Genomic DNA, 24,966 nt, shown 5'->3' on the forward strand with positions numbered 1-24,966 from the left:
TGTCTGAAGTGCGCTTTGTCTGGGTCCCCGGTCATAGTGAAATTTTTCTAAATAAATCAGCTGACTCGCTCGCATCGTCATCACTAATTGGCCCATTCTTAAGTGTTCTCCCTGGTTTCGCTTTTATAACGGGAGCTAGATTAAAACGTACTTTATTTCTAAATAGCCATTAATCATCCCTACTTTCCGCAGATGCTTCTAGACATTTAGATTTCCGGTAAAACACGAACAAATGCCTTTCACGACAGTGGGAAGTGACCTTATCAAGATTCTTTCGTAGAGTTCCCTGCTTAAAATTTTACAATCAACGATAAACCATAACTAACCTCTGCTCTTTTTGCCATGAAACGGAAACTATCGACCATTTCTTTCTTACTTACCACCGCTTGTCCTCCCTCTGCAGAATGTTCCTCGTATTTTCAACTAGTAAGCTGGAATTAGCGCTTACTGCACCAAATATTTTGTCCTTTTGTACCTGTCAATTAGGCATAAGCTATAGGTCAGTGATTTCTGCTATACACAAGTTCATTGAGTAGTCAGCAAGGCTTCGCTCCTAGGTACCGACTGTAGGACACTTTATTTTGATTTAACCTAAATTCATGTATAGGCCCTATAGTAATTTGTATTACCATTTAGTTGCCTGATGGTTCGTTTTGAATGTTTCCCTTCACCTATTTTTGTATTTTGTTAGATGCTCTTTTCAATCAACCTGGTGTGGCCGATCGCCCCTGTGGGTACGAGTCAAGTTTTGAGGCAAGTCCTTGGTCCCTGCTTATTGTACAATGTATTTGATTAACTTGATTGCCTGGTCGCTAGGGTTTATTTTTGGATGAAATAGCGGATTCACTGGCGAAGACATCTATTTACAGCCCTGTCCTTCCTGTGGTACCATTGTTTACTTATTTCATTGCGGTTAGATTCCGCACGCGTACGGTTAAGCAAGCGTTGTCTAACCCCGTCTTAACTGCGTCTCTTGAGTATTGACGCCTGCGAATACACTTACAATCCCATAAAAGAGTGGAACATGCAGTGGAACGAAAGACTGCATATTTTGAAGTCTCGCAGAGAAGTATCAACACTTCTCAACACACCATCTTAACCGCATTCGAGAGAGCCTCAATCAACGTTAGTGATTCTATACCTAGTGGAAGCTTGTTATAGTGTAAGGCATGTCATTATGCTCAGGCAACTTTGAAATCAGGCTGCAAAAATATTAGGCTGTGGGTTTCAAAGTTCTAAGGTAATGAATATTATATATAGAGAAACCATAGAGAAATCGTAATTAGCTGTCTTACGGTTTCTCTTGCCTATTCTTCGCCTATGTCCGTTTTTCTTGGTACGTTTTGTGGTTCAGGTTTGTTATAATCGTTATAATATTGTTTCTGCATTTTTTTACCGTGTCTCATGGCTTCTGCAGGCACGCTGGCATAAGGCGAAACAAAACAACCTGTATGTTATATGGAAGAAACCCGAGTGGCACGGTTCACTGCGAGACCACTTTATTTCATGGCATCCCCACCCAGTATGGTGGCTTCGTGGTTATGGCGTTACGCTGCTCAGCTGAGGGGGCGGGTTCGATCCCGACTGCGGCGGCCGCAGTTAAATGGGGACGAACTGCCAAACGCCCGTGTAATTAGATATACGTGCTCCGTAAAGAACCCCAGCTGGTCAAAATTTGCCCGGAGCACCCTCCCCTCCCCTTCGGCGTGCCCGTGAATCAGGTTGTTGTTCCGACACGTAAAACCCGGGAGTTTAAATTATGACGAGAAACGTCTCTCAGATCGATCAGCACAGGGGGTCACTTGCTATAAAACCGCATATAGCGAAAACATTTCATACCATTATCGTTTATATCTTTGCAACGATATTACCCACGTGTCTTGCTTTGTTATCCTTGTAAAGAGGAATAATGCGGTTACTCAATCCTGCACTGGTCGGGTGCACAGATGGCGCTGTTGTCGCGCGAGACATGACGCAGTCGGAGCTAAATGTAGCCTCTCGCTTGGCGTTCAGAGAGGCTTAGCTCGGCAGTAAGTTTGTCGATCAGAGCGGGAGTGGTCGCGTTTGAGAGAGCTCACTCAGCCATAACAGGTCTAGCCCACCAAACCCGAACCCGTGTTCGCCAAGAGTTACAAGACGCACGAGTGTGCAGTTTATTGCGGCAATTTCGCGCTTGCTTGGTTATGTCGCCCGCGCGTCCGACACGTGCAGATATGGCATGAAGAGGCTCGGGCTGCAAGACAGAGGGATGCCAACTCGTGCCCACCACCTTTGAGGGTGGCGGGTCCACTAAGAATAGGGGTCGGGCAGCATTGCAAGATTAGAGCGTATGACACCTACTATGCTGCATCATACGTTAAGAGTGCAAGTCTTGTAAGCCTCAGCAGCACGCACAAGATGTTACACGTACCCCAATGCGGCTGCGTCCGCGATGCAACCTGCCCGATTTTCCTTATTTTCATTGCAACCTCTCCAACATCGGATCATATTCGACTGAAATAGCGCGAATAAGGCACGAAGTAGGAAAAGTCTGGCGCACCAGTTCTTTTTCTGCCCCTCGGTTCGTGAGTTCGCCGCTCCAGTCGAAGAGGAACCATAAGCAACTTTCCCCAAATGTCGATATTGTTGATTAGACGTGTTTGATCCCATTTTTCTCACTGCTGGAACGGAAATGTGCCGGTGTTAAAGACGCTGCAACGTTCCATTTGAAGGCCCGTCGTAGCTCTCTATTTTCTCTCGTTAGCATGTACTCAACTGGAATCGCGAAGCGACTTTGGGATTGAACGTGTTCGCTTTCCGAGCTCGGAAAGAGAATCGCTGCTGTCGCAGTTCATCGCACCTTTATTTACGGCACCTAACGAGTCTGTAAAAATGAAGCAAATCCATTGAAACAGAAGAAAAAGAGAAAGAAGAACTAAGCCGAAAGACGACAAGAAGAGTTATTGCCTTCGAAGCACGTCAATGTCTGGTAGGGAAAACGCGCGCAAGGCAACGTAGCGCAGCTGCTGTCGTCTCTTGGGGAGTGACTGACTCGTGCGTAAAGCGCGTTCTCGAGCGAAAAATTAATTTGCATCGGTTGCGTTACGAGTCGTCTGAAAAGTTTTGGCGGTGCCTCTTTCTATCCTCCGCGCCGGCCTTAGGCAGCGAAACGATTCTTTTTTCCCTTTTTCTTTAAATTTTTTTTTTACAGCATCAACGCCAGAAGGGTTGGGTTGCTAACATAATCATAGCCTTGCAAGAGAACAAGCAGTGATTCATATACGACTGGAAATCGCCTGTTCCTTTTCTTTTTTGTTTCTTACAGGCATTTGTAATGTTGAAGTGCACGTATAAATGTATATTTTTTTTTTCGCGCTGTAGTACGCTTTCCTTCTGCGTCCCTTTTTTTTTCTTTTTTTGACGTCTGGAGTGTGATGAGTGAGCGGTAATTTTGTTGTCTTTTGAATGAAGAACTATGCATCTGTCTCTTTCCTCCAAGCTATGTGCTTATAAATACGTACAGCGAAGTGAAAAGCTGACCAGGATAAGACTCGCACCGGAGTGTTGCTTGATCTCAGAGCATTAACGAAAACCGATTGTTTCGTCTAGAGAAAACTGTGGTATTGGCATATCTATCTCTCATGCATGTGCAGCCGTGAGCAAAAGTATACTGACCGCAGGTTGTCGAAAAAAAAAAAAGAGAAATTTGTTCTCATTCAGACGCAGGAACTGACAGTGACGAGTGTACTGCTAAGTTTCGCAATGAGAAGTTTGGACTGCAGTCCTCAATTTCACGTTACATTCATAGAGGGAGAAGAAAATCGACTTTATCGCGGAATCCCTGGTCCGTATGCTTTTTGCTCAAGTCAGTACGTATGCGCACACCCGCGCGACTTTGCAGTGTGGGAGGACGGTGAACTGAAAACTGAACTATTTTGGCGTACTGAACGGGTGTGAAAGCGTCTTCTTGCAGCATAGTGTCTTCCATTAAAATTATTAGATGGAACTGTGGTGTTACGATCGTTCAGCGACCAGGAAAATGGTGGTTAGTAAGCATGGACTGGTCTGATGATTGTGATTTCATACGTTCTTGTCACTTCATTTTCTACACCGATGGGCATGTTTATTTTTTTATTGGAATGCCCGATAGTGGGCCGAGTGCCGTGCCTGCGGTGTCGAGGAGACCACAGAACACCTCGTGTGCTACAATCTCTTGTACTTTGAAAATGAAAGACATGGTCATTGCGCATCTCTAAATCAGCTAGATGGAAAGCTTTTCTCACGTTGAAGAAGAACCTGGCACCGTGGCCTCGCATATCGCAGCTACAAAGGACGCCAAAAGCGCTGCTGCGACTTCTGACGGCTACAGGACTGAGTGACCGCCTGTAATATCGAGCAGAGAACTGTCGCCACGTCGGCGATTTGAACAGTGGAATTTCTCTTCTCCTAATTTCTCCCTCTACATTTCCCTTTGCCCAAGTGCAGGGTAACCAACCGGACTCAATCCTGGTAGGCCTCCGTGCCTTTGATATGTCCTTTTTCCTCTCTCTATTTACTACGTTTTATCTGCCTTCATTATGCCTAAAGTTTGAAGCAATCTGTTTCTTTTTCTTCGAAGCACCGCTAGCAATAAGACTGCGCAAATGCATAATCATGACGCATTGTTGCATGCAACGTTTAGGCATATCCAAGTGCCAACCATCATTCCCATGCTGGTTGAACCACACATTTTCCTACAATTACTTGAGGGAACTCTGGCGCTGTGATCGTTCAGCCACCAGGGGAATTACGGGTAGTACGTGAATTTGTCTGATATTCGTGCTTGGGACTTCGGACGTTCTTGTGGCTTCGTTTATATTACGCTTTAGCGATGCCTGTAAATTGGCCTAAATTTCAAAGTAAATTATACTTTTTTTTTATAACACAGAAGATAATAACTCAGCAAGCACGCATAATCGCTGCTAATTGCAATGGCTGCGCTTGTCCATGCGTACGTGGCGCAATGGTTTCACTATCGGGCTTTTGTGCTAGAGGTCCCTGCCGTCGGGCAATTTTATTAATGTACAGTTAATTGTTTATGACGCACTACTTTCTTAAGTATGATCACCTCGCATAGTGACGAAGCCACTTAAAGATGGAAGGACGAAGTTTAGGCAATTCCAAGTACTACACATCATTCCCATGCTGGCTGAACTACCCTTATTGCAGCTACCATAGACAATAGCGTCAATGTTCTCGCTTAATAATTATCCTGCGGTACTTCGGCTTGCAGGACTGCGTGAAGTACGCCTTAGTTCGCTTTCCGGCTTGTTCGCGCCTCACTGAGCTCTAGTAGCGATGCTTATATGTTGTGGCCGCTACGTATGTATTCAAGAGCATTCGACTCCAAACGTGATGCACTGCACCGCAAGGACTGACGCTTTTCCGTGTACATGTTTACGGCAGCAAGCGTTCCGTCATGCTCTGCTACGTACATTATGAGGCCGCACCTCAAGATCGTTTACTACACGCAAACATAGTGAGAGCTGAACCAGAATGTTTTTTTAATTTGATGCTGTCTTAGCGAGTTTTCGCGAACCGTGGCTGCTGCTGTCTTGCCGAATAGGTGCGTGCCTCACATCACGCATAGCACATGCCCGCGTGGCCACGTTCGCGCGAGAGCATGTGCGTGCGGCAGACAATGGACGCAGAAATGAAGCGCAGAAAAAAATAATCTTTCGCGTCGTGCTTCTTTCAGCACACATCTGCCCTCGCAATTCTTCCTCGAACAAATATCATCTTCGTCCACGTGACGTCACCGGGCCGTCGACTCACGGTGTGCATTCGCGTGAACTGCGGTGCGCCTTTTAGCTTGGGTTCTGAACGGTGTATCTCATAAACATGAACATTGCGTAACATTAATGTTGTGGCCGGTACTGTGCGTAAACATAAATGTTCCATGAGAGTACACGCTGCATAGATCACAATAATGAGAACTGTGCGCACCGTTTGTAGTTTATAGTATTTCGGCAACCGCTTCACTAAATATTTGCTTTACACCGATTCGCTGGCGGAGGGGGTAAAATGTTTTGTTTCTTTTACACCGGTACGGCCAGGGTGTCCGCTTCTTTCTTTCTTTCTTTCTTTCTTTCTTTCTTTCTTTCTTCCTTTCTTTCTTTCTTTCTTTCTTTCTTTCTCTTTTTTGACAGCTGCACGCGCAGCTCCTGCAGCAATACACGGATTCGGTGACGCGAAGCAAGCTCTCGCTTCGCGTTCAACCGTAAGATCTTAGCGTCTGCACATCATGGACGCTGTCTTAGATGATGTTGCTTTTGAGAGCCGAAGCCTCATGTTCCAAGGACGAAGAGGGAGAAAGAGGAAAAAAAAAAAAACAAGTCGTACCACTCGCGCTGCTTTCGTAACGCAATACTTCCAGCCTGCTTCTTCGCATTCATCTCTGAGTAATGATGCTTTGAGAGGAATAAGCGCTGCAATTTATCGTTTCTGTTTACACTAGTGTAAAAATGCAAGAGGCCACTGATGTTCGCCTGTTTGCCTCGGGATCTGAAGGCTCACTATGCAGAAGATTACTTTACTGTGCGCCTTGTGACTGAGGTGCACGCCCATTTGAGTCTGTTATCTGTGCGAGCCGTGGTATAAGAAAATGTTCAGTGTGAGCGTTTCGAAATTTGATACGCTTCTTTTCATTTTCCATGACTCTTTAGTAAACAAAACTGTTAGGAGAACAGCAGTTGGGAGTGTGGGTTATATCGTGCACTGAAGCCGTTGCGCACCTCGCATCTTTACACGCATCTATACGTATTGTCGTGTTTCTCTCGTTCTATTCTTCACAGAGACGCCGCTTGTCCCATCTGTGAAATTTGAGTCATAGTTAAATTACTCGAATTATTATTTGATCAGCTTCGTTTTATACAGGTTGCTTCAGCAAACACTTTCCAAGAATGTTAAAGGTTGCCCGTGGCAGATAGCTCAATTCTAGTTAAGGAGGTGGCCTACTCAATTAGGTGGACGCTGCTTACAAAAAAAAAAAAAAAAAATGAAACGCAAAATCGACTAATTAGCCAGAAATTCAATATTAACTTTTTAACTAGTTAACTTATGGCCCATGTTGCAATTTACAAATTCTAGCCGTGGAGTTCGCAAAGCGGATCCACTTGGAACGAATTTTTAGGATGACACCAGTTTCGAGATGTTTCCCAAACTTTTCGAAGAAATTCATTGGCGTTACAGTTACCTTTGTGCTTCAATGCATAAAACCACGTTGTGTTAATAAATTAACTGAAACGCCAATGAATTTCTCCGCATAGTTCGGAAATCAATATCTCGAAATTGGTGTTATCTTGTGAATTTGTTCCAAGTGGTCCGCCTTGCGAACTCCCCGGTTAGAATTTGTAAATTGCAATATGGGCCATAAGGTAATTAGTTAAAAAGTTAAATAATAATTTTTTGTTAATTAGTCGATTATGCATTTCAAATATTTGTGCAAGTGGTGTCCACCTCTTCAAGTAGACCAGCTCATGAACTAGAATTGTGATATCTGTCACAGGCAACCTTTAAAGATTTTTGAAACTGTTCGCTGAATCATCCTGCATACATAAGTCTCTTTTTTCTTACTTAGTTCTTTCTCTGTTTATTGATGATTTCGTTCGCCTTCGTGTTCCATTCGTCCACTGTTTCGCATGTCAGTTTCTGTTAATTGATCGCCTGGCAGTCCAATCGCATTGTAACGTCGTTTCGTCCGCCTAAAAGTGACCGAAATGTTATGGCGTTCTGCTTGTGATGAAGAAATAAGGTGCTCTGTTCCATGCTGTGGCGAACTCGTTGCTCTGCTCTTATTCCAGTTCCTTTCTTTCCATGAAGTGCGCAAGAGTCGCGCCATTTCTTGTGGTAAAATCTATCCAGCTGGTGTATCACGTTCAGAAGGAACCCGTACATGCGGAATTGAGCATCGACTGCGTGCGTGGACATTGTGCGGCCGTGCGCCTCGTGACGTTATAAAAACAGCGCAATGACGGGCGTTTGAAATGGGCAACCCAAATTGGCCGTCAGGTTACGCACTAGTGCCTGGTAGCGGCACGGCATTGGTGGGAGTCACTCAACGACGCGCAGCGACGTCACGGTGACCACGATAAGGGAAACACGCGGTGCCAAGCTCATTTTCTCTGCGTGGCGCTGGCGAGAATTTTTGCGAGAGCAGGAGAGATCGCTGATGGGAAAGGAAGAAAGGCTGAAACACCGAGTGTCGCCTGTGCCCGAATGAGGACGTGGCGTGTCATGCGGCAGCACGACGAGCTCGAGGAAGCACGGGAAGCGAAGAACGCAAAGTTCAACGTGCGTGCATCTTAATTCGCTTTAGTTCTTAGGTAATCGAACACCGGATACAAGGCGTTGAAGACGCAACACTGGAAATGCCGCAAAAGTTCTATTGTATTTAGAAACAAAAACATTGAAAATCCCCGTGAATCTGCAGGTATTGAAACTATACCAAGTCAGGGTGGTTAAGCTGCGACAGGCGAGCATGACCTGCGATTATACGAAAGGTTCGTACAGGCATGTGTGTGTGTGTGTGTGTGTGTGTGTGTGTGTGTGTGTGTGTGTGTGTGTGTGTATGCATGCATGCATGTATGTATGTATGTATGTATGTATGTATGTATGTATGTATGTATGTATGTATGTATGTATGTATGTATGTATGTATGTATGTATGTATGTATGTGTGTATGTATGTATGTATGTATGTGTGTGTGTATGTGTGTGTGTGTGTATGTATGTGTGTGTGTGTGTGTATGTATGTATGTATGTATGTATGTATGTATGTATGTATGTATGTATGTATGTATGTATGTATGTATGTATGTGTTCTACATCAGCTTCTTTTCTGGGAAAAGGTGAACCGTCGGAAAAAAGAGTGCTCTTATTCGATATCTGCAATGTACATGTCCCCGTGCCAATCCCTCTACGATATCGAGCACGGCTGTCGAAAGGACCTTTCAGTGTGCGGTGTTGTAAGGCTCCCTCTTCTATGTTTGTGTATCTCCCAGACACCGTCGTGGTTCGATACCTACCTAGAGCAAGGACGAGTGTGCAGTCTTGCTCAAGAAAAACTCGGAACGCCGTCTAGCATGAATCAAAATTGCTCGCAGCTGCTGGCATCGGAGAGCACATTTCGTCACATCTGTTTTCTGTTTTCTTGTCGTATGTAAGCCGGCTGAGAAGGCGTATTTTACCTCCATATTTTAAAATCTTCATGGCCTCTGTAAGCCGTACCTGAGGTATTGACATCAGCTTTCCTTTCTTCAACAACCTATAGCCGAGTCGAATACTGCATCTCTGACTCTTGTTTTACTCTCTATACTTTGCATTTTCTTACCATGTATGTGGCAAAAAAAAAAAAAGAAAGAAAAGTATTGTATATATTTTTCACAAAACAACTTGACTCGTATTAGCCGGAAGAATAAGGGGGAATCAAGGGGCCCAATTTTGGTCAGTTCTAACCAAATGAAACCATTGAAAAATTAAGTCAAGGAGAGTATAGGAGAAATTGCCTTGTCTCTTAGTTGCAATGAAGAGGTATAATAAGAAAAGTTGGAATTAAAATGGAGGAAAAGACATCATATCGCTGTATGGTCGTATGATCATACAGTCGTAAGGTCGTTTCATCTCAAAAATTGATCACGCAATACGAGTTTGGCGGCTAGTGCTTTTATAGAAGACATAAAGGAGTCATGTACTAGGGGAACTTCGCGAGTTCACTATGTAAGTTCAGCGCGTAATTGCACCTACTAGAATGGCGTGTTCTTGCTGTGCTTGTAATAGGAAGCACGGGCGCACCACAGGTAGCAGTGCCCACAGGGAGAAACAAATAAATAAATAAATAAATTCATTCATTCATTCGTTTATTTATGCCTGTAGGCACTACAGAAAGGAGTGGTAGAAGAGAACAAGGAAAATGCTGGAACGATAACACGTATCCTTTAACGCTTGGCATGGCATACAGTGGTTTTAATACTTTCTTTGTCCAGAATGGTAGCGAGGGATGCAGGAAAGTGGTTTCAGTCGAAGCACGTTCGGGGCAATAAATAATCAAAATGTAAGTTTGTACGACCAGAAGGCACAGCAGTTTTGTGTGCGGGACGAGTCCGGAACGAAATATTGCAAGGAGGCGCAAATAATTGTCGTGTTAGTATACCGAGTTCTAGTTGCAGATCTTGTAGCAAAGGCAACTCCAGTTGCTACTTGATGAAAGATTTGATAAGTTAAATCATGCAAAGTTATATGCTAAGTTAAATTTATGTCGAACTTATCGCTGAAGCTGTGAATTTCCTTCAGCTATGATGTTACGTTATAATGGCGAGTGAATTAACTTAAGTGAGTCTATGTCAACATTGCTCCATGCTACGTTTAAGCTCCATTTCTGCCCCCACTATCAAATCAAAACAGCTTGTTTCTGTCTGTTTTACTTAGCCATGGTACTTAGCCAACAAGAAACAAGAATTGGCACCCGCACTTACGGGTTGGAAAACAAAACAAGCAAATGAAAATCTGCACAGCTTTTTTTTTTCTTTTTCCCTCAAATGACAAAGCTTGTCACATTACATGTTTATGAAGTGGATTTGAGGGGTTCACGTCTTTTGAATGGCTCCAGAATACCCGGCTACTCGCCGAGCACTTGATGATATCTTACTTTGTAATCGTGTTCTTTATAATAAAAAGAAAACCGAGATCGGATAATTTACCATCGCGGAGGTAGATATACCAAGCTAAGTTATTTCTTTTTAATGTTTGTTGACGTATTGTTGCCATAATGGTGGCAGCAGCTTTGGAAAGTTCGCTCCGCTTGAGTTCCAGGGTCCTGCACTGTGCCACAATTGATTTGCTTGTGCACAACATTAATAATAATAATAAATCATAAATAATAATAATAATAATAATAATAATAATAATAATAATAATAATAATAATAATAATAAATAAGATACGCTTGGCTTTGACCGCACAGATGAGTTTGCTCGCGTGTCGTAAAGAGAAATCTCTTTGCCCAAGCAACTCGACGCAAGCTAGCGGCGTCAGTTGGCGTAGTGGCTATATACCACTCCGTCCTGACTTGCGTCTGGCTGCTGTTCCAGTGCGCTTTGGGTATAGAACGAGCGTCACACAAATTCGACGATTATTAATCCTGATTCCTGATAATTTGACTCTGTTTATTGTCCCTGCGTTGGGGCTAATGGATTGCATCGAAACAGCGAACTGCGAAAGTGTGATCTATCGCGGACTTTGCGCGCACGTGTCCCAATCCAAATTTGAATCGCGAACGCTGCCCGCTTGCCGCAGCCATATAGGCGGCGTTTAACTCGGAAAAAAAAAAAAATTGCTGCTCTAGGTTCTCGTTATATTCCTTTCCGCTGGGCGCGAAAGTTCGTTCTTCGTGCGAAGCCGCAACTGTTTCGGGAACGTGCCGGCACGGCGCCGCCGACGGCTGTGCTACGAAGTTCATTCATCAACGTTAAGCGCGCTTTTCTGGAAAACTCGTTCGCTGCCGGCAGGGACGCGTCTGTCTGGGCCTCGCCGCGGTTCCACGTTCGGCTGACTGCCGTGTTTCGAGTAGCCCCGGACAGCTAACGAGAACACGTTATTGATTAACTCGCAGCGCTCGCCAATATCGCGAATTCGGCACAACCGGCAGCTATAAAGCTCAAAGAAAAAAAGAAAGAAGAAGCGAGAGTTTTGTCCTAACCGTGCCCGCATTCTGAACTACCGTTAAATTGAACCGATAGACAAGATCGTAATTGTTCTTGGGTCGCAGAGAGAACAATAAGATAACATTCGTGCAAGCCTGACGGTATGTAACGGCTTGTTCGGAATCGAAATAAAATGCTCGTGAACACGATAAATCAATGCTGTAGAGTGCGAGAGTCCTAAGCTGGGGTAATCACAGTCACACGAAGCAACAGACAATAAAGCCAGAGAAGTCATAGAGGACGTTAAATGTAGTGTTTAATTGAATATGCAAACGTAATAAGGCAACGGGAAATTAAAGTGGGTGAAAGTATACTTACAGCATGCATGAGCCGGACCCGCACCATACTGGGTTCGGTGCCTCGCCAATTAAGCTATAGAACCACTCGTCCTTGCAAAGCTTGTGCCACAGGGTGCAATGAACATCGTTGGCGTTTGTGCTGTCGCGGCTGGTGCCCGTGGAGGCATTTTTGCATGCTGACGTTCGTGTGTGCATAATGCTTGCTCAAGCTTTCTTCTTGTTTTATCTCTTTTTCTTGTTGCTTGAGTAACAAATTTAGGATTTTGGAATATCCGCCTCTAACGTAGCCTACCTTCCCATGTTTATACATGTAAAATAAAACGACAATAACAAGGACACCAAAATTAAAATAGGGTAAGAATAACTACTATTGCAATTAATTATTAGTAATTGGTTTTTTCTACTATACACAAGTGGGAAATCTCACTCCAGCGTAGTAAAAATTACTATGGGCTTTGCGTTAAGTTTATGGCAGCTCGGTCAGAATTTTAGGGAATCGAATTCGACGTATCAAAAATTATGCCGTAGACTAGGTGGGGTTAAATTCCAGTTTGAATTTCGCATTAAACTTGTCTTTGCTTAGCTTGGTGAAAATAATTGTAAAAGTTGCTCCGTATTACGGGAATTCAGTTTATTTCTTTCCTGTTGTGTAGTGAGAAGAACATGGCGTTAAAGAATATGACTCTCTTTTGCGCGACCATGTATCGGCTTTATCGGTAAGATCTTGACAACATAACACGCCAGCTAGCGAATTCAGCGCCTTCGCCGTGAAGACGCGCAATCAGCACTAATGGGCCGAGCTGCTGTGCAAGAGTGTCAGTTCCTGAGAAGGCACTGACTTATGTTGGTCTATCGTACAGATCATGCGACGTCGACGGTTCTTGCCAGCTGCTGCTTTGGCCCGCAGCTTACAACCGAGTGGCAGAGAACTACGTTGGTCCTGCGTATTAATGTCAGACGCCATAGATACGGGTAGCGCGAACTTGCCATGCAGCAATTTGCGAAATCGGGCTCGTCTTGCTGGTAGAGTTTGACGTATGGGTTTTGCCGAGACGGCGTCCGAACAGCTTAGCGGATTCCCTGGGTGTGTATACAGAGCAAAGGGAGAGGGGTAGAGAAGGAGGGAGGGGAGGAGGAGACACAGGCGGCGAGACATTCGCTGAAGGGAACCGAAAGTGTGCGCGGCGATATTGAGGTACTTCCTGTATAGGATATATAGTTAGAATGTCGATGCTCGCGCGTCGCGTTCGCGTCAGCAGTTTCAAAATAGTGCTTATTCCAGGACTGAAGGCATCGCGACTACAAGCAACAAGCGCTGAAACTTCACACGCACACAGCCGAGCTGTAAAACACATGTTAGCGAGCGGAGGAAACAGGTTTCAGTAGCACATGCTGTAATTTCGCGTCAGTAAATTGACCTCGAATCTTGGAGGCACACGTGTCCAGCTTCTGACCTGATTGGGCATCGGCGTGATAGAACACATAGGAGCTCACGCGCTCCTCGAGAGGCGCATGACCTTTGAAAGAGCTTGGCTGGACGCATCGGGTTAACGCAAGCGCTGGTACAGGCGCGCGTCTGTCGTTCAAGTTGTGCCATATTCGTAGCGGAGGGAAGGGGGGCAGGAGGAGGACCAGCATATTGCACTTCAGCACTTAAACTACTCTAGCACCTTGTGTACAGCGCTGAGTCCTCATACTACAAACAGTAGTGCCAGAACAAAGACACAGCTGAAAATGCTAGACTGAAGAATTAAAGCCTGCAAATGAAGGAATAACTCAGTAACGCTGAACTAAGTATTAGTACTCCTCGAGAGGCTAGTTGGAGTACTTCAGTTGTCGTTCAATGTTTTTTTCTAGGCCGTTTCCAACGCCACGGTCTTTGAGCACCACCTATAAGACGATTTTACGTTCGGTTCATGGGGACCATCATCTTCGGCTGTTATAAGAATGAGTTTCTCGTTCTCAACAAGTCCTCAACAAGCCTCTTTTTTTCTACCGAGCATCTAAAGACTGAAATGCCCTTCCTCATCAAGTCGCTGTCGTCACTTGCTCGTCATAATTTGTACAATATGTAACAACCTTTTATTTAACCGATACAAAATGTTGTAACACTTGTTTATATATATTATACCCACCTCTTATGTAATGCCCCTGTTACGGGGTCATAAAGGAAAAAAGAAGAATTAGAAATGATAATTTTGTGCGCAGTAGCGTCAAGTTTGTTCAGTTCTGAAAGATCAAAACTACCTGCACAACTATTTTCGCGCATACTAGCTGACCGCATTACTGTGCATATATATGTGTTGCTACAACTAGAAAATCAAACGGCTGTAATGGAGCTCCGCGCGTCAAGGCTTCCGCAACATAGTCTTCAGCTCTCTACATGTTTTACATCGCACGTGCACTCCTTTAATGTGAAACATGCAAGGCCTTGATGCGTCGTATCTCAACGCTATGCCCACTGAGAGAATGACTCGATTCTCAGCCAATCACGTGGAAGACTGTATACCCCTGAAGTGCGAGGAAGTAGGAAGCGCCATCCTTTCTTAACCTCTATGCAGTAAAAAGAGAGAGAGATAGAGAAGAAAAAAATGAGCTGAAAGGCAGCGAAGTTAAACATAGTAACTGTCTGGTTAGCTGCCCTGCACTTGGGCAAGAGGAAAGAGTATAAAAGATGACGGGAAGAGTGCCTTGTAAAAAGCTCGCTGTCCACCACAGTGCTAATTTAGCTTGCACGTTTACAGCTGCCTCGCGATATTATTTATTGCTTATCTTTTTTACTCGGAAAGAGCCAGCTTTAAAATCAGAAGCAGAACGCTTTAGGACTGCACATTATAGGGGACGCGGTCTTGGTGAATTCATGGGGAAATAGGAAAATATTTTTTATTGTGCTTCCAACATTTTTGTTTACAATTTTGCTTAGACAAGGCAGCTTAACTTATATTAAGCTTACTTATCTCTAAAAGGAACACTTCGTCTTTGAAACTTCGTGCACCGTTACGACAAGCCAACAGCTATCCTCTCAGATACTTTACTAAACAAGAAATCGGTGGTAGGAAAAGCAACAAGACCTTGCCATGTATCTGCAATACTGTGAGCGAATGAAAATATTATTAAAACTTTGAATCTTGACACCAAGTTATCAGAACATAAGAAAATTTCTTACATGGATCAATGGGAATATTGCATACGACGTCGAAACATCGTAGGATGGGAAGTGCCTTTCATCGCTATTACTTTTCCGCGCTTCATTTCACTAGTCATCTATGCAGATTAAATTCATTATGGGAAGAATGCCTCGCCGAGAGGTCACCAGTACCATTTTACTTCGTCAACCCGCATAGTATGTCTGCAAATTTTCCAAAAGTGATCATTCCACCCGATTCTCCTCTTCCAAAGAGTGCCTTTCTGTACACACGATCTTCAAAGCAATATTCCCGGAGGAAATGGATACACCGAAAACAGCATATATAGAGAAATACCAGTCACAAATGCTGTTCTGTCCATGTAACGTACCAGTATACCACCTGCATTTTTAAACGTATTCGGGCATATAGTGCAAGTATCTGTCTTTGGGTGGATTAATAGAATAGGCGGATGCTACTCGCATGACAAATCGCAATGTACAGCTCCTGAACAAAGTTCTAATAATTAGCTAATTATTAACTGTGGAACATCTGTTGCAAATTCAGAGATGAAGCCGGGTAATGGCGATGCAATATCCACTTGCTGAAGTTTCCGGTTAGCTCTGTTGTCTGAGGTTAGTTCAAATTTCATGATATCCATGGTGAAAATCTGCAAAAGTATGCATTGATATTGCACACAGTTACGTTCTCAAATGCGCGAGGGAGGATTTCAGGAAACTAATAACTGAAACACCTGCGCTGAATCTTGTGGCACATTATGACGACGGATATCTGGAAACTGGTGCGAGTCTCAGGATGACTGATACGTGGACATGGCTTCATTACATTCCGAATTTATTTCTGGAATTGCAACATATAACACAAAGAATTTAAAAAATTCGAGGACACCTGAGAAGTTATTATGAGTTGTGAAAGCGAAAGCATTAATGTCCAATTGAACGAGGAACATGGAACGAGGAAGGAATAGAGCAACATGAAACACTCCCGATACAGCTGTCTCTTGCTCAATACGTGCTGCATAAAAGTGTTTTCCCGAGGGTGAAAGAAGTCCGCGAATACACGCGAAGTGCCTTGAGCGGCCAGTCGCGAGGTGATATTGTGTGTATTCGCGGCTTCTTTCACGCTCGGAAAAATACTTTTATGTAGCACGCATTGAGCAGCAGAATGCCGTATCGGAAGTTTTTCATGTTGCTCTATACCATTTTCTCATTGACACTTTTCGTCTTATTATAATATTTCAGAAGTTCATTAATTCATCATCAGCCTACTTTATGTTCACTGCAGGACGAAGGCCTCTCCCTGCGATTTCCGATTACCCCTCTCCTGCGCCAACCGATTCCAACTAGCGCCTGCAAATTTTTCATTTTCATCACCCCCACCTAGTCTTCTGCCGTCCTCGACTGCGCTTCCCTTCTCTTGGCACCCATTCTGCAACCCTAATGGTCCACCGGTTATCTAACCTACACATTACATGACCTGCCCAGCTACAGTTTTTTCTCCTAATCTCAATCAGAATATTGGCTATCCCCGTTTGCTTTACGATCCACACCGCTCTCTCCCTGTCTCTCAACGTCACGCCTAACATTCTTCGTTCCACTGCTCTTTGCGCGGTCCTTAACTTGTTCTCGAGTTTCTCATCAGTCTACAAGTTTCTGCCCCATATGTTAGCACCGGTAGAATGCACTGATTGTACACCTTTCATTTCAATGATAGCGGTAAGCTTCCTGTCAGGATCTGGCAATGTCTGCCGTATGCGCTCCAGCCCATTTTTATCCTTCTGTGAATTTCCTTCTCATGATCAGTGTCCGCTGTGAGTAATTGACCTAGGTAGACGTACTCCTTCACAGACTCTAGACGCTGACTGGCGATCCTGAACTCTTGTTCCTCTGCCCGGCTATTGATCATTATTTTACAGCGAAACCTGTATATGACTAACATTCCGTATTTTTTTCGGCGTCCAGCAAAAGAAAAAATCATCATGTGGGCCGATAATGGTAATCGCGCATAAAGGTTCCAAGCTCAATGGCACATACCCCTGTGGGCTCGGGAACCTGTAACACCCCCTTGAACTATTCTTGTCACACGTGGGAGCGAAAGAGGTCCCAGGGCACACGGGTAAGAACATATGTTTTTGACAACCATTCCACTGAAAACCATTCTGACTGGGTTCCAATCGAGTTGCGCTCCGTGACCATGGAGAAGAAAACCGCACTTAGCTGCAAACTCAAGCAGTTTCCCATCGCTCAAGCCAGCGTGGTAACTGTGCACAAGTCTCAAGGCGCAACGTACTCGGAAGCGGTGTAAGAGTTCGACAAGAGGTACCCACAGAAGCTAGTGTACGTGGCTTTGAGCCGATGCAGGGACGTGAACCGCGTCTTCCTCACGAATGCCAAGGGAGACCACACGTTTCACCACGGAAACGAAAACATGGACAGTGCTCTGCAATACAAGTTCAGGCGTTTGGAAAATTACCAGCTGCTACGATAACCAAGTCTTGCCAAGCACTACTGCAGGAACCGCACACTATTGCAGTTACGGCATTGAACATTCGTTCACTGAATCTGCATGCGAAAGATCTCAATCACGATGCAATCCTGACAAGATGTCCGTCCTGTGTCTTTTGGAAGCGTGGTCAGGCTCATTCGCCCAGCTCAACGGCTGCACCGGAGTCGTGTGGGATCGCCGGACGGAGTCGCGCGCTACAGCTATTGCTATATACGTAAAGAACCGCATTCAAGTGCGACCGTTCGATCTTGAGATGAACAGAATCGTCACCGACTGTGCGAATGTTTGTGCTATACAAGCGGAAGTAGGAATCGTGATCTCGACGATGTACATCTCGCCCGCTACTTCCAAGTCCGAAATCAAGGAGTTGATGACCACGTATAAATGACAGCCATTCCACTTCGTGAAGATGGAATGGCAGCGAAAGTACTTTGCTTTTCGTTTGAGAGCTTTGACTGTCGTCGGCTTTCACTGGCATTCCATCTTCACAAAGTAGAATGGTTGTCATTTTTTTGTCTTCGGCACATTAATCTCCAATCCCACTGTTACACTGTCTTTGTTAAGGTCCACAATGATTTGTTGTAACTCGTCCCCAGTGTTGCTGAACAGGACAATGTCATCTGTAAATCGAAGGTTGCTGAGATATTCGCCGTTGATCCTTACTCCTAAGCCTTCCCAGTTTAATAGCTTGAAAACTCCTTCCACGCACACAGTCAATAGCACTCGAGAGATTTTCTCTTCTTTTCTGACCCCTTTCTTTATAAGTATCTTCCTACTTTTCTCGTGTAGAATTAAGGTAGCTGTAGAATCTTTGTAGGGATTTTCCAAGATATTTACGTAAGCGTTCTGTGCTCCTTGATTACGTAGTGTGCCTCTATGACTGCTGGTATCTCTACTGAATCAAATGCCTTTTCGTAATATATGAAAGCCACATAGAGAGGCCGATTGTACCCTGTGGATTTCTCGGTTACATCATTGATGACATGGATGTGATCCATTGTAGAGTATCCTTTCCTCAAACAAGCCTGTTCCCTTTGTTGACCAGTCCCGTGTTGCCCTTATTCTATTGCAGATTAACTTGGTGAAGGTTTTATATAATACTGGAAGTAAGCTAATGGGCCTATAACGTCTCTCTGTTTGTGGATTAGTATAGTGTTGGCATTCTTCCAGTTCTCTGGGGCTCTTGAAGTCGACAGACAGTTCGTATAAAGGGCCGCTAGCCTTTTAAGCACTATGTAACCTCAATATTTGATTAAATCGACTGTTATTCCATCTTCTCCTGCCGCTTTTTCCCGTTTCATGCCTTGCAAGACCCTTCTGACTTCATCGCTAGTTGCAGGAGGAGTTTCTGTATCCTGTTCATTACTGTTTCGAATGGAGTTATCCTGAGTCATCTGGGTACTGTACAGGTCAGTATAGAATTCTAGCGCTGCTTTTACTATACCTTCGAGATTGCTGATGATATTGCCCTGCTAATATTTCTGTGCATACATCTTGTTTTGTCCTATGCCAAGTTTCCTTCTCACTGATTTCATGCTGCGTCCATTTTTTATTTCTTTCTCAGTATTTCTCATGTTATAATTTCAAATGTCACTTATTTTCTCCTTGTTGATCATTTTGACAGTTCCGCAAGTTCTGTCTGATCTCTTGAGTCGGACACTTTTATTCTTTGTTGTTTCTTTGTTAGGTGCTTTGTTACTTGGGAGAGCTTGCCTACTGGTTGCCTTGGTGCCTTAACTCCCACTTCAATTGCTGCCTCTGAAGCTAGCCTAGTTACGGTTTCATTCATCACTTTTATGTTATCTTCATCTCTCTGTTCTAAGGCTGCATATTTGTTTGCAAGTAGCAACCTGAATTTGTCTGTTTTTACTCTTACAGCGTCTAGGTTGGGATGTTTCTTCCTGACCAATTTTACTCCTTCTCTGTTCAAATTGAGGTGTATCCTAACCCTCACTAACCTATGATCACTGCACTTTACCCTACCTGTCACTTCTACATCCTGCACTATGCTGGGATCGGCAGAAAGTATGAAATCAAATTCCAGGTCCACTTTCTGTTGCTACGTTTTCTGAAAAAGGTGTTCATTATTCTCAGCTTGTTCCATTCTGCGAATTCTACCAGCATCCCTCCTCTAGCGTTTCTAGAATCGACGCCGTAGTTGCCAATTGCTTGTTCGCCAGCCTGCTATTTTTCCCACTTTTGCATTGAAGTCGCCCATAACTACAGTATACTGAGTTTACACTTTTCTCATCGCTAATTCAACATCTTCATGAAACTGATCTACTTCATCACCATCATGACTGGATGTTGGAGCGTAGGCTTGTACTACCTTTAATCTGTATCCTCTTATTAAGTTTGGTTACGACTATGCTACTTTCTCTTTAATGCTGTAGAATTCGGCAATGTTGCCCGCTATGTCCTCATGGATTAGGAATCCTACCCCGTATTGTTTCTTATCTGGGAGACCTCGATAGCAGTAGACATGGCCGTTAGTCAGCACTTATAATCTTTAATCACCATCTTTATCATCACAATTACCATCTTTATAATCTTTATAATCACCAGTTCTTATAATCTCACTAAGGCCAATGATATCCCAAACAATGCCTGATAGTTGCTCAAAGAGTCCTGCCAAGCTAGCCTCACTCGAAAGAGTTTTATGTTAAAGGTTGCCAGGGTGAGTTTCCATTGGTGGCCTCTCCGGGTCCAGAGATCCTTAGCACCCTCTGCTGTGTTGCAGGTCTGACCGCCGCCTTGGTGAGGCGCTCTGCAGCTGCTGGTGACTGAGGGTCATTGGTTAATCTAATGAGTCATTAGGGAGGGGGTGGCCAAATATTGCAGCAGGGAGGCCAATTCTTAATTATGTAATTAGGTGGAGTGAAAAAATAAATAATCGGAGTATCTCCGTGCGACGGCAAACAACATTACTTTGGTTCTGTCCAGTTACGTGGCACGTGCAGATCTTTAAGGTTTGGCTAAAGTTGCGTGGGACACCCTGTATGCGCGAAGACGCACGAAAATGTGCACGTACAGTGCTCAGCGATTCTAACGCGTAGATCGGACCGCATGGCGGCCGGCGCTTGCTGCGCCATCGCTGAGTTCTGCGTGACCGCCGACGAGCCAAGTGCAGACAAAATGCGCAGCATAATGGATCTCGCTTTCATTAATTTGCAATGAAGCAGGGGCGCTATAACGTAAAGCTATTCCAAACTTTTCTGTTCCACTTCTGCAATCAGCCCTCCGTGATTGCTCAAGAACTTTTTTGAACCTCCCCCACTTCGCCTATCTGTCACGCGTCGTCACCAAAACCGCGATAGCTCCCCATTATATATGACGCGTACACACGGATTATGCATCATTGGACCGAACAAAAGAAAAGTAGTTATTGCTGATTCGACGCCTTTTCGCCATTAGTCCTGGGCTATAGGTCAAAAGTTTTCGGACTGCACCCAGTTCACCTGCCTGTCACGCGAAGTCACAAAACCGCGAAAACTCACCGCGTCAAAGTGACGTGCACGCGTTAAGATGCATTAATATACCGAACAAAACTGAATTTTTTTCTGAATAACCGCAGGCTGCCCCGTTCCAAAAGGAATAAAAGATGGCTGCCTCCAATCGCTCAGGCACTGGCTGCTTCCACCTGCCGGAGGGCATGGGTTTCTTTGAATACAATAAAACCTTTTGCGTTGCCGTGTAACGTTTTCAAGCACTTTCGGTAGATTTACGACCTCGCTCTGCCGACTATTCTTTGCTGAGGATCCGTTTTAGCGGCATTCTTAACGTTCCGTTGCATGCCGCCGCGATTTTCGACCAGCCACCTTAAGCTAAGTAAGGGAAAGCGGACCAGTCGCAGACGCCGTCACCACCTTCTTCATCCGGTTATCGATTTTCAGCGCACTGGCTCGGCCCCATCGAATCTGTTTCCCCTTGAGCGTGCTCCTCGCTTCTTGCCAGCCAATTAGATAAGACAAGCTGCTCACTACAGGCAATGGTATTCGTTTTTAAAGCAAACAAAAGTGACCTCCTATAAACGAGGAGAGCGTTTGATTGGTCTGTTCAGACAACCCTGCGGATCACCGCCCGATGCTTTCGTCGGCAGTTACGCAAATTTGACGTCAGGAGATTGGAATAAAAACAAATTTAAATAGTTTTACGTTATAGGGCCCCAGCACAGTGTCCCCAGCGCCCACCCTTGGCGCAAGAAGTACTAGCATTAATGCGCTCCGAGTTTTGCGTTTCAATCGCTGAGTGCATCATTGTCTATACTCTGTTGAAGGTTCGCATTAGGTTACCAACTGAGAACACCGGATGGGGGGGGGGGGGGGGGGGGGAGAAAAAAAACACACGCACACGGTGTGGTGGTTTTGCATTATGAAGTTGCTCATAGCACAAAGCTGACATTAATATGAAAAAAATATATATTTATACATGAACTATAGAAGGTTCTATCTTTCGTTGTCTCTGCCGTGCAATGACGAAGAAAGAATGCTGGGGCGGTCACCACGTACCAAAAGACATTTTTGGATATGCATCCAGCTGATTGTGCGCTAACTTAGTCTTTGTATTCTTTCAGCTAAGGCTTAAATTACCACCTCGTTGCCGTGATTCAAGAAACAATGAACTGAACAGGCCGCTTCTCTAATTTTCTTAGCCTTAAATATTGTATTGCAATGCCTCATAAAGAATCAGAGAACAAAGACACATGGTGTGGTAGTTATGCAGTATGAAGTTTTGATAGCATAAAACTGACATTAATATGAAAAAATATATATTTATACATGAACTATAGAAGGTTCTAACTTTCGTTGTCTCTGCCGTGCAATGACGAAGAAAGAATGCTGGGGCGGTCACCACGTACCAAAAGACATTTTTGGATATGCATCCAGCTGATTGTGCGCTCACTTAGTCTTTGTATTCTTTCAGCTGAGGCTTAAATTACGACCTAGTTGCTGCTACTCAAGAAACAATGAACTGAACAGGCCGCTTCTCTAATTTTCTTAGCCTTAAATATTGTATTGCAATGCCTCATAAAGAATCAGAGAACAAAGACACACGGTGTGGTAGTTATGCAGTATGAAGTTTTGATAGCATAAAACTGACATTAATATGAAAAAATATATATTTATACATGAACTATAGAAGGTTCTAACTTTCGTTGTCTCTGCCGTGCAATGACGAAGAAAGAATGCTGGGGCGGTCACCACGTACCAAAAGACATTTTTGGATATGCATCCAGCTGATTGTGCGCTCACTTAGTCTTTGTATTCTTTCAGCTGAGGCTTAAATTACCACCTAGTTGCTGCTACTCAAGAAACAATGAACTGAACGGGCCGCTTCTCTAATTTTGTTAGCCTTAAATTTGGTATTGCAATGCCTCATAAAGAAATCACACGCACGCACGCACGCACGCACGCACACGCACACACACACACACACACACACACACACACACACACACACACACACACACACACACACACACACACACACACACACACACACACACACACACACACACACACACACACGCGCGCGCACGCGCACGCGCACACGCACACGCACACGCACACGCACACGCACACACACACACACACACACACACACGCGCGCACGCGCACACACACGTCCGCAACCTCTCACTCGCTTCACCTATGCCTATAACTTCGACAGAGACCGATGGGCTTTCGGAGTAAGCTTGTAACATGGACGTTGGGAAGAAGTATCGCCGCTCCAAAGAATGAAAAATGCGCGCCTGAATCTAAATACGTCCGCTCTGGCCCTCGGGTAATTCCTATAAGAAAGCTATACAGTACAGTACCGTTCATGATGCTACACAGTTCATACGAGTATGCTAGCTTGTCAGCTGTGCAAAATTTCGAAATGGCTAAACATTCAAACCGATCTCAAGACTATAAGCGAAAGAGAAATAAAAAGCCTGACGCGTATTAAGAAAGTGTTGCGTATTTCAGTCAGTGAATGGCAGTTTGCGCACTCGTTACGATGGTTTCCAAATGCTGAGTGTTGCCAACTAAAAATTAAGATACACGCAACCCGAAGCACCAGAAAGCTCTAAAACCCGCTACACGAGCCCCCAAAATTCGCAAAAAGAAACCCGTTCAGTGCAGACAACAACCCGAATCACGTTCAAAATGGGTCTACACAAGTGCGTCTACACAAAACGCAGTTGAAAAAAAAATTACACTTGACAGAAAAGTATGTTTCTTTTCGTCTATAACGGAATAAAATATATAAATTAGCAATATTAATAATCGCTTCCTGCGCTACTGTTAAGTGCGGAAACGTATTGCAACAACAACAAAAAAAAATTAAAGAATATGTTTACAATGATTGACCCGAAAACTGCTTGAACTACCGGGTAAACATATAAAACTACAGAAGCATGTCATCTGGTACATCGTAGTGTGGTCGCGCGTGTTTTGTGTATATTGGTTTACTGGCGCGGCTAGGTCTATGGTAGTTGCCGTCGTTGACGCCGTAAACCTATATCGCGCCAATCTTGTGAACAACCTACTCGGGCCGCATCTAACTGCAGCAGCATTTAGTGTTCAGTACTCAGGTGGCCCGAAGTCACAATTCTAGAGTTGGCGCTCACGAACATAGGCATCCTTCAGCAGCTCATGACATCTGATACTTAGTGGTAGTAGCAGCCTTGTTTGCCTACCGCATAAAAACGATTCAGGAACCGCATTATGTTTCTCTGTAGCAGCGTGCGCGACGTAAATTCCCTTGCTTTGCATACAAAGCTCTGCTTTGCAATAGGGGCACTTGGCTCGTGTGGCGTCACCTGGAAGGTCCATCGATCAGTCTCGAAGCTCTCACTTCTGTAAGAATTCCTTCCTGAAGTTTGGGTGTATTTCACCGGAGCTATATCTCACGAGGCAACGTCCCCTTAAGTGGGTCTGCGAAAATCGGGAGGAGCGGAACTGCTAAGAACTGCCAAAACTGCTACAGATATATAGTTCAGATTACGCGTGGAGAAATCGAGGAAGAAACGCGAAGCACATTGTTTGGGGATAATGATAACTCGCTATTACTTCCATAGGGGCGTGGATAAGCTGCATGTTTGATACACGTGAAACACGAATTATTGTAAAATACATTTAAGTTTTTGTACGGCCAAAAAAGAAGCGAATGTGACAACAAAACCTCTGAAAAACCCGCCGCGTGCAAGAGAATGTGTTTTCCCGCTGGGCAGCGAAAGAAAGCTAAGTTTAGCGGAAAAAATCTAATGTTGGCAATACTGCTGAGGAGCGTCACGAGAATCAGGAATACGACTCG

General features: G+C 44.4%; 1 long non-coding RNA gene across 1 annotated transcript in view; it reads left to right on the forward strand.

The window, feature by feature from the left end:
- Positions 1-754, forward strand: part of LOC140218513 (uncharacterized) — a 255,473-nt gene extending 254,719 nt beyond the window's left edge. The window contains exon 3 of the long non-coding RNA XR_011894795.1: positions 692-754. This is a non-coding gene — a long non-coding RNA (uncharacterized lncRNA). The remainder of the gene's footprint in view (positions 1-691) is intronic.
- The last annotated feature ends 24,212 nt before the right edge of the window (positions 755-24,966 follow it).

The sequence above is a fragment of the Dermacentor andersoni genome, chromosome 5, assembly GCF_023375885.2.
Source record: "Dermacentor andersoni chromosome 5, qqDerAnde1_hic_scaffold, whole genome shotgun sequence".
Taxonomy (NCBI): domain Eukaryota; kingdom Metazoa; phylum Arthropoda; class Arachnida; order Ixodida; family Ixodidae; genus Dermacentor; species Dermacentor andersoni.